Source organism: Aquarana catesbeiana, linkage group LG02 (assembly GCF_042186555.1).
Source record: "Aquarana catesbeiana isolate 2022-GZ linkage group LG02, ASM4218655v1, whole genome shotgun sequence".
Classification (NCBI taxonomy): domain Eukaryota; kingdom Metazoa; phylum Chordata; class Amphibia; order Anura; family Ranidae; genus Aquarana; species Aquarana catesbeiana.
The window spans coordinates 11,027,940-11,038,791 of NC_133325.1; positions in this window are offsets into that span (position 1 = coordinate 11,027,940).

A 10,852-nucleotide genomic window follows, 5' to 3' on the forward strand; every position below is an offset into this window, starting at 1 on the left:
TGGAGGGATTGGTAGAGAGGGGTGGAGGACACTGATTGGAGGTCAGTAGAAGGATCGATAGGGAGGGGTGGAGGACACTGATTGGAGGTCAGTGGAGGGATCGATAGGGAGGGGTGGAGGACACTGATTGGAGGTCAGTAGAAGGATCGATAGGGAGGGGTGGAGGACACTGAATGGAGGTCAGTGGAGGGATCGATAGGGAGGGGTGGAGGACACTGATTGGAGGTCAGTAGAAGGATCGGTAGGGAGGGGTGGAGGACACTGAATGGAGACCAGTGGAGGGATTGGCAGAGAGGGGTGGAGGACACTGAATGGAGACCAGTGGAGGGATTGGTAGAGAGGGGTGGAGGACACTGAATGGAGGTCAGTGGAGGGATTGGTAGAGAGGGGTGGAGGACACTGATTGGAGGTCAGTAGAAGGATCGATAGGGAGGGGTGGAGGACACTGATTGGAGGTCAGTGGAGGGATCGATAGGGAGGGGTGGAGGACACTGATTGGAGGTCAGTGGAGGGATCGATAGGGAGGGGTGGAGGACACTGATTGGAGGTCAGTGGAGGGATTGGTAGAGAGGGGTGGAGGACACTGATTGGAGGTCAGTAGAAGGATCGATAGGGAGGGGTGGAGGACACTGATTGGAGGTCAGTGGAGGGATCGATAGGGAGGGGTGGAGGACACTGATTGGAGGTCAGTGGAGGGATTGGTAGGGAGGGGTGGAGGGCACTGATTGGAGGTCAGTGGAGGGATTGGTAGGGAGGGGTGGAGGACACTGATTGGAGGTCAGTGGAGGGATTGGTAGGGAGGGGTGAGGACACTGATTGGAGGTCAGTGGAGGGATCAGTAGGGAGGGGTGGAGGACACAGAATGGAGACCAGTGGAGGGATCGATAGGGAGGGGTGAGGACACTGATTGGAGATCAGTGGAGGGATTGGTAGGGAGGTGTGAGGACACTGATTAGAGGTCAGTGGAGGGATCAGTAGGGAGGGGTGGAGGACACAGAATGGAGACCAGTGGAGGGATCGATAGGGAGGGGTGGAGGGCACTGATTGGAGGTCAGTGGAGGGATTGGCAGAGAGGGGTGGAGGGCACTGATTGGAGGTCAGTGGAGGGATTGGTAGGGAGGGGTGAGGACACTGATTGGAGGTCAGTGGAGGGATCGGTAGGGAGGGGTGGAGGACACTGATTGGAGGTCAGTGGAGGGATTGGTAGAGAGGGGTGGAGGACACTGATTGGAGGTCAGTGGAGGGATCGATAGGGAGGGGTGGAGGACATTGATTGGAGGTCAGTGGAGGGATCGGTAGGGAGGGGTGGAGGACACTGATTGGAGGTCAGTGGAGGGATCGGTAGGGAGGGGTGGAGGACACTGATTGGAGGTCAGTGGAGGGATTGGTAGAGAGGGGTGGAGGACACTGATTGGAGGTCAGTGGAGGGATTGGTAGAGAGGGATGGAGGGCACTGAATGGAGGTCAGTGGAGGGATCGGTAGGGAGGGGTGGAGGGCACTGAATGGAGGTCAGTGGAGGGATTGGTGGAGAGGGGTGGAGGGCACTGAATGGAGATCAGTGGAGGGATCGGTAGGGAGGGGTGGAGGGCACTGAATGGAGGTCAGTGGAGGGATTGGTGGAGAGGAGTGGAGGACACTGAATGGAGGCCAGTGGAGGGATTGGTAGAGAGGGGTGGAGGACACTGAATGGAGATCAGTGGAGGGATCGGTAGGGAGGGGTGGAGGGCACTGAATGGAGGTCAGTGGAGGGATTGGTAGGGAGGGGTGGAGGGCACTGATTGGAGGTCAGTGGAGGGATCGGTAGAGAGGGGTGGAGGGCACTGAATGGAGGTCAGTGGAGGGATTGGTAGAGAGGGGTGGAGGGCACTGATTGGAGGTCAGTGGAGGGATCGGTAGGGAGGGGTGGAGGACACTGAATGGAGACCAGTGAAGGGATTGGCAGAGAGGGGTGGAGGACACTGAATGGAAGCCAGTGGAGGGATTGGTAGAGAGGGGTGGAGGGCACTGAATGGAGATCAGTGGAGGGATCGGTAGGGAGGGGTGGAGGGCACTGAATGGAGGTCAGTGGAGGGATTGGTAGAGAGGGGTGGAGGACACTGAATGGAGATCAGTGGAGGGATCGGTAGGGAGGGGTGGAGGGCACTGAATGGAGGTCAGTGGAGGGATTGGTAGGGAGGGGTGGAGGGCACTGATTGGAGGTCAGTGGAGGGATCGATAGGGAGGGGTGGAGGACACTGATTGGAGGTCAGTGGAGGGATTGGTAGAGAGGGGTGGAGGACACTGAATGGAGACCAGTGGAGGGATCGATAGGGAGGGGTGAGGACACTGATTGGAGGTCAGTGGAGGGATTGGTAGAGAGGGGTGGAGGGCACTGAATGGAGGTCAGTGGAGGGATTGGTAGAGAGGGGTGGAGGACACTGAATGGAGACCAGTGGAGGGATCAGTAGGGAGGAGTGGTTGCTGATAACAAGGGACATTTGGCAGTGATATTTTCCTATAGAAATCTGTGTGGTGCCCCATGAATTAAGTGTACTTTAGGCAGATGACAAGTGGTGGTTCTCATGGTAAAGGTGCATTTCTGTGTGTTCTCCACAAGGGGGAGTCCTTCCATCATCTGATGAATAATTAGAAGAGGTGATAAGTTGTATTAGGAATCCCTGTAATTCCCCCCGGGAGGTGGCTCCATTGTGCCAGAATTCTGCCCCCCACAGAGGCTCTCCGGGGTATCTCGGCCAGCAGTGTTAACCCCTTCCTTGTCACACAGCAGCTCAGAGTGACATCAGCCGACCAATCAGGTAGCGGCACATTGCTGGATTTGGTGGGCGTCACCCCGTAGCTCTGATTGGACAGTCTCTGTAATAGATTTGCACAGAGTGGCCCCGATCCTCCTCTTCTCGGGTCCTGGTCCCTCCCTCCTGCCAAGTGCCACCACAGCCAGCAGCTTTCTATGGGGGCACCTGAGCCGAGTCACAGCCCGCCCCCGCCCCCTCTCTCTCCTCATTGGCTGACTGACTTTGATTGACAGCAGCGGGATCCAATGGCGCCATGCTGCTATCTCAGCCAATCAGGAGGGGAGTAGCAGGCAGATAAGACACTCCTGGACATTGCTGGAAAGAGAGGGGGCTCAGGTAAGTATTAGGGGGGAGTAGGAAGGTGGCGGGGGCCATGTTGGTACACCCAGCAGTAGGAAGGTGGCGGAGGCCATGTTGGTACATCCTGCAGTAGGAAGGTGGCGGAGGCCATGTTGGTACATCCTGCAGTAGGAAGGTGGGGGAGGCCATGTTGGTACACCCAGCAGTAGGAAGGTGGCGGAGGCCATGTTGGTACACCCTGCAGTAGGAAGGTGGCGGAGGCCATGTTGGTACACCCAGCAGTAGGAAGGTGGCGGAGGCCATGTTGGTACATCCCGCAGTAGGTAGGTGGCGGAGGCCATGTTGGTACATCCCGCAGTAGGAAGGTGGCGGAGGCTATGTTGGTACACCCTGCAGTAGGAAGGTGGCGGAGGCTATGTTGGTACACCCAGGAAGGTGGCGGAGGCCATGTTGGTACACCCAGCAGTAGGAAGGTGGCGGAGGCCATGTTGGTACACCCAGCAGTAGGAAGGTGGCGGAGGCCATGTTGGTACACCCTGCAGTAGGAAGGTGGCGGAGGCCATGTTGGTACACCCTGCAGTAGGAAGGTGGCGGAGGCCATGTTGCTACACCCAGCAGTAGGAAGGTGGCGGAGGCCATGTTGGTACACCCTGCAGTAGGAAGGTGGCGGAGGCCATGTTGGTACACCCAGCAGTAGGAAGGTGGCGGAGGCCATGTTGGTACACCCTGCAGTAGGAAGGTGGCGGAGGCCATGTTGGTACACCCTGCAGTAGGAAGGTGGCGGAGGCCATGTTGGTACACCCAGCAGTAGGAAGGTGGCGGAGGCCATGTTGGTACACCCAGCAGTAGGAAGGTGGCGGAGGCCATGTTGGTACACCCTGCAGTAGGAAGGTGGCGGAGGCCATGTTGGTACACCCAGCAGTAGGAAGGTGGCGGAGGCCATGTTGGTACACCCAGCAGTAGGAAGGTGGCGGAGGCCATGTTGGTACACCCTGCAGTAGGAAGGTGGCGGAGGCCATGTTGGTACACCCTGCAGTAGGAAGGTGGCGGAGGCCATGTTGGTACACCCCGCAGTAGGAAGGTGGCGGAGGCCATGTTGGTACACCCTGCAGTAGGAAGGTGGCGGAGGCCATGTTGGTACACCCTGCAGTAGGAAGGTGGCGGAGGCTATGTTGGTACACCCAGCAGTAGGAAGGTGGCGGAGGCCATGTTGGTACACCCTGCAGTAGGAAGGTGGCGGAGGCCATGTTGGTACACCCAGCAGTAGGAAGGTGGCGGAGGCCATGTTGGTACATCCCGCAGTAGGTAGGTGGCGGAGGCCATGTTGGTACATCCCGCAGTAGGAAGGTGGCGGAGGCTATGTTGGTACACCCTGCAGTAGGAAGGTGGCGGAGGCTATGTTGGTACACCCAGGAAGGTGGCGGAGGCCATGTTGGTACACCCAGCAGTAGGAAGGTGGCGGAGGCCATGTTGGTACACCCAGCAGTAGGAAGGTGGCGGAGGCCATGTTGGTACACCCTGCAGTAGGAAGGTGGCGGAGGCCATGTTGGTACACCCTGCAGTAGGAAGGTGGCGGAGGCCATGTTGCTACACCCAGCAGTAGGAAGGTGGCGGAGGCCATGTTGGTACACCCTGCAGTAGGAAGGTGGCGGAGGCCATGTTGGTACACCCAGCAGTAGGAAGGTGGCGGAGGCCATGTTGGTACACCCTGCAGTAGGAAGGTGGCGGAGGCCATGTTGGTACACCCTGCAGTAGGAAGGTGGCGGAGGCCATGTTGGTACACCCAGCAGTAGGAAGGTGGCGGAGGCCATGTTGGTACACCCAGCAGTAGGAAGGTGGCGGAGGCCATGTTGGTACACCCTGCAGTAGGAAGGTGGCGGAGGCCATGTTGGTACACCCAGCAGTAGGAAGGTGGCGGAGGCCATGTTGGTACACCCAGCAGTAGGAAGGTGGCGGAGGCCATGTTGGTACACCCTGCAGTAGGAAGGTGGCGGAGGCCATGTTGGTACACCCTGCAGTAGGAAGGTGGCGGAGGCCATGTTGGTACACCCCGCAGTAGGAAGGTGGCGGAGGCCATGTTGGTACACCCTGCAGTAGGAAGGTGGCGGAGGCCATGTTGGTACACCCCGCAGTAGGAAGGTGGCGGAGGCCATGTTGGTACACCCCGCAGTAGGAAGGTGGCGGAGGCCATGTTGGTACACCCTGCAGTAGGAAGGTGGCGGAGGCCATGTTGGTACACCCCGCAGTAGGAAGGTGGCGGAGGCCATGTTGGTACACCCCGCAGTAGGAAGGTGGCGGAGGCCATGTTGGTACACCCCGCAGTAGGAAGGTGGCGGAGGCCATGTTGGTACACCCTGCAGTAGGAAGGTGGCGGAGGCCATGTTGGTACACCCCGCAGTAGGAAGGTGGCGGAGGCCATGTTGGTACACCCCGCAGTAGGAAGGTGGCGGAGGCCATGTTGGTACACATCGCACAAAGTGAATCGCGGGACATCTGTCACCCAATAGAAGCGACCTCCTGTGTACATCTAATGTGGTGACCTGTGACGGCTTTTATAGCGCCCCAATGAAGAGCAACATTTACCTTGTTTGTCACCATTCCACGAGCATGCGCGGTTATAAAGTGTGACATGTTTGGTGTCTATTTACTTGGTGTGATGTCATCTTTTATCATTTATATAGAAATTGGAGTATATATTGTGGTATTTTTTATTGTGTTTGAAAATCCACGGCGCAGACACCATGTGACATAAAATATACAACACCCACTATTGTATTCCCCTGGCCTCTGCTGTATATATCATGGAATGTAATAGAGAATATAATGTCATATATAATATAATACAATACAATATAATACAATATAATACAATATAATATAATACAATATAATATAATATAATACAATATAATATAATACAATACAATATAATACAATATAATACAATATAATATAATACAATATAATATAATATAATACAATATAATATAATACAATACAATATAATACAATATAATACAATACAATATAATACAATATAATACAATATAATATAATACAATATAATATAATATAATATAATATAATATAATATAATATAATATAATATAATACAATATAATATAATATAATACAATATAATATAATACAATATAATATAATATAAAATAATATAATATTTGGGGGTGTGTCATATTCCGGCAGAATAAAAGGACTTTTCATGACGTCAGAGGTCGGGGCGGGGAATAGAGAAAGGGGCGGAGTAAAGGAGGGATGTAAGAAATGCGGGCGGAAATATCTGAGCTAGGGGAGGGGAGGGGCGGGACGGAGAGGAGTGGGCGGGGGGACCCGCTGAAGATGAGAGGCGGGGGGCGGAGTGTGCTTGTTGTAGGAACGCAGAGATGTGGGCGGGGTAGACGGCTATATGCAGATATGTAGGCGGAGTGAAGAGAGGTGGGCGGGGCGGAGACAGGTGTCAGAAGTCTTTCAGGGTCGGGGGTGGAGCGGGGAGAGGAGAGGTGACGATAAGGGGAGGAGTTTGTGATGTGAGAGGCGGAGCTGGGAGAGGAGAGGTGACGTGTTAGGCGGAGAGGAAAGCTATAGGCGGTGGTGTAAGTCTCGGGGGCGGAGTCTTGTGACGTCGGGCGGTGTGAGAGGCGGGGCGGGGAGAGTTGTAGGCTGTGGTGTCAGTCTCGGGGGCGGAGTCTTGTGACGTCGGGCGGTGTGAGAGGCGGGGCGGGGAGAGTTGTAGGCGGTAGTGTCAGTCTCGGGGGCGGAGTCTTGTGACGTAGAGCGGTGTGAGAGGCGGGGCGGGGAGAGTTGTAGGCGGTGGTGTCAGTCTCGGGGGCGGAGTCTTGTGACGTAGGGCGGTGTAGAGAAGCCGCAGAAGTGATCGGAGGCCGCACCGTCCGGAGTGTTTTGGGTTCTCTCCTATTCGTTGTCTGTCATTAGTCGGTGTGTGGCTCCTCCCCCCCCAGGGATGTATTGAAGTGTCAGCTCCTGGGCCCAGTGATGGATTTGTGGTCCCGTTTGGTGGTGTGGATTGTCTGTGTGTCCTTCCTGAACCATGGCCGGGCCGAGAGACCTACCGGGGCCCCTCCGGAGGAGTCCCTACAGGCAGGTGAGTCACCCTGGAGGACCCCCTACCATAGAGTACACTCAGGAGGACCCCCTACCAGAGAGTACACCCAGGAGGACCCCCTACCATAGAGAGTACACTCAGGAGGACCCCCTACCATAGAGAGTACACCCAGGAGGACCCCCTACCATAGAGAGTACACTCAGGAGGACCCCCTACCATAGAGAGTACACTCAGGAGGACCCCCTACCATAGAGTACACCCAGGAGGACCCCCTACCATAGAGAGTACACCCAGGAGGACCCCCTACCATAGAGAGTACACCCAGGAGGACCCCCTACCATAGAGAGTACACCCAGGAGGACCCCCTACCATAGAGTACACCCTGGAGGACCCCCTACCATAGAGTACACTCAGGAGGACCCCCTACCATAGAGAGTACACCCAGGAGGACCCCCTACCATAGAGAGTACACCCAGGAGGACCCCCTACCATAGAGTACACCCAGGAGGACCCCCTACCATAGAGTACACCCAGGAGGACCCCCTACCATAGAGTACACCGAGGAGGACCCCCTACCATAGAGTACACCCAGGAGGACCCCCTACCATAGAGAGTACACCCAGGAGGACCCCCTACCATAGAGAGTACACCCAGGAGGACCCCCTACCATAGAGTACACCCAGGAGGACCCCCTACCATAGAGTACACCCAGGAGGACCCCCTACCATAGAGTACACTCAGGAGGACCCCCTACCATAGAGTACACTCAGGAGGACCCCCTACCATAGAGTACACTCAGGAGGACCCCCTACCATAGAGAGTACACCGAGGAGGACCCCCTACCATAGAGAGTACACCGAGGAGGACCCCCTACCATAGAGAGTACACCGAGGAGGACCCCCTACCATAGAGAGTACACCGAGGAGGACCCCCTACCATAGAGAGTACACCGAGGAGGACCCCCTACCATAGAGAGTACACCGAGGAGGACCCCCTACCATAGAGAGTACACCGAGGAGGACCCCCTACCATAGAGAGTACACCGAGGAGGACCCCCTACCATAGAGAGTACACCGAGGAGGACCCCCTACCATAGAGTACACCCAGGAGGACCCCCTACCATAGAGAGTACACCCAGGAGGACCCCCTACCATAGAGTACACCCAGGAGGACCCCCTACCATAGAGTACACTCAGGAGGACCCCCTACCATAGAGTACACTCAGGAGGACCCCCTACCATAGAGTACACTCAGGAGGACCCCCTACCATAGAGTACACTCAGGAGGACCCCCTACCATAGAGTACACTCAGGAGGACCCCCTACCATAGAGTACACCGAGGAGGACCCCCTACCATAGAGAGTACACCGAGGAGGACCCCCTACCATAGAGAGTACACCGAGGAGGACCCCCTACCATAGAGAGTACACCGAGGAGGACCCCCTACCATAGAGAGTACACCGAGGAGGACCCCCTACCATAGAGAGTACACCGAGGAGGACCCCCTACCATAGAGAGTACACCGAGGAGGACCCCCTACCATAGAGAGTACACCGAGGAGGACCCCCTACCATAGAGAGTACACCGAGGAGGACCCCCTACCATAGAGAGTACACCGAGGAGGACCCCCTACCATAGAGAGTACACCGAGGAGGACCCCCTACCATAGAGAGTACACCGAGGAGGACCCCCTACCATAGAGAGTACACCGAGGAGGACCCCCTACCATAGAGAGTACACCCAGGAGGACCCCCTACCATAGAGAGTACACCCAGGAGGACCCCCTACCATAGAGAGTACACCCAGGAGGACCCCCTACCATAGAGAGTACACCCAGGAGGACCCCCTACCATAGAGTACACCCAGGAGGACCCCCTACCATAGAGAGTACACTCAGAGAGTACACTCAGGAGGACCCCCTACCATAGAGAGTACACCCAGGAGGACCCCCTACCATAGAGAGTACACCCAGGAGGACCGAAGAGCGTATTGGGGGGGGGGGGGGGGGGGCCCTACTGCAGAACGTACATACTCGGGAGGGCCCATAATAGAATGTCCCATAACTATCCAATCAACAATCCACCTCCAGCGTCTTGCCAACGCGGCCTCCCCCGTCTTGCCAACGCGGTCTTCCCAATGAGGTCTCCCCCGTCTTCCCAACGAGGTCTCCCCTGTCTCCCCAACGTGGCCTCGCCAACGCGGCCGCCTCGCCAACGCGGCCTCCACCGCCTCGCCAACGCGGTCTCGCCCACTCGGTCTTCCCAACGAGGTCTCCCCCGTCTTCCCAACGCGGTCTCCCCTGTCTTCCCAATGCGGTCTTGCCAACGCGGTCTCCCCCGTCTTGCCAACGCGGCCTCCGCCGTCTTGCCAACGCGGTCTTGCCAACGCGGCCTCCCCCGCCTCGCCAACGCGGCCTCCCCCGCCTCGCCAACGCGGCCTCGCCAACGCGGCCTCCGCCGTCTCACCAACGCGGTCTTGCCAACGCGGTCTCCCCCCGTCTTGCCAACGCGGTCTCCCCCCGTCTTGCCAACGCGGTCTCCCCCCGTCTTGCCAACGCGGTCTCCCCCCGTCTTGCCAACGCGGTCTCCCCCCGTCTTGCCAACGCGGTCTTGCCAACGCGGTCTTGCCAACGCGGTCTTGCCAACGCGGTCTTGCCAACGCGGTCTCCCCCCGTCTTGCCAACGCGGTCTCCCCCCGTCTTGCCAACGCGGTCTCCCCCCGTCTTGCCAACGCGGTCTCCCCTCGTCTTGCCAACGCGGTCTCCCCCCGTCTTGCCAACGCGGTCTCCCCTCGTCTTGCCAACGCGGTCTCCCCTCGTCTTGCCAACGCGGTCTCCCCTCGTCTTGCCAACGCGGTCTCCCCTCGTCTTGCCAACGCGGTCTCCCCTCGTCTTGCCAACGCGGTCTCCCCTCGTCTTGCCAACGCGGTCTCCCCTCGTCTTGCCAACGCGGTCTCCCCTCGTCTTGCCAACGCGGTCTCCCCTCGTCTTGCCAACGCGGTCTCCCCTCGTCTTGCCAACGCGGTCTCCCCTCGTCTTGCCAACGCGGTCTCCCCTCGTCTTGCCAACGCGGTCTCCCCTCCGTCTCGCCAACGAGGTCTCCCCCCCCCCCCCCCCCCCCGTCTCGCCAACGAGGTCTCCCCCCCCCGTCTCCCCAACACGGCCTCCGCCGTCTCGCCAACGCGGTCTCCCCCTCCCCGTCTTCCCAACGAGTTCTCCCACCGTCTACCCAATGACTACCCCCCCTCCGCCCCCCCAATACGGAAAGGTTTCTTCACAGTAACAGCTGTGAAAATGTGGAATAGACTCCCTCCAGAGGTGGTTCTGACTGGCTCAGTAGACTTCTATAAGAAAGGTCTGGATTCTTCACTAAATGTACAGAATAGAACTGGGTGACATTTTATAGGGAAAGGTGATCCGGGGAAAATCCGATTATCTCTCTGGGATCGGGAAGGAATTTTTCCCCTGCTGTAGCACATTGGATGATGCTCTGCTGGGTTATCGCCTTCCTCTGGATCTACTGTGGGTGATCGATTGTGTATGTGGGATTGTAGGATAGAACTGGATGGACTTGTCTGTCTTCAACCTGACTAATTATGTAATTCTGATTGTGAAAAATCCCCCTCCCCCACCATCCAATCTGATTGTAGAGTGTGAGGGGCGGTCTGATTCTCCGATTG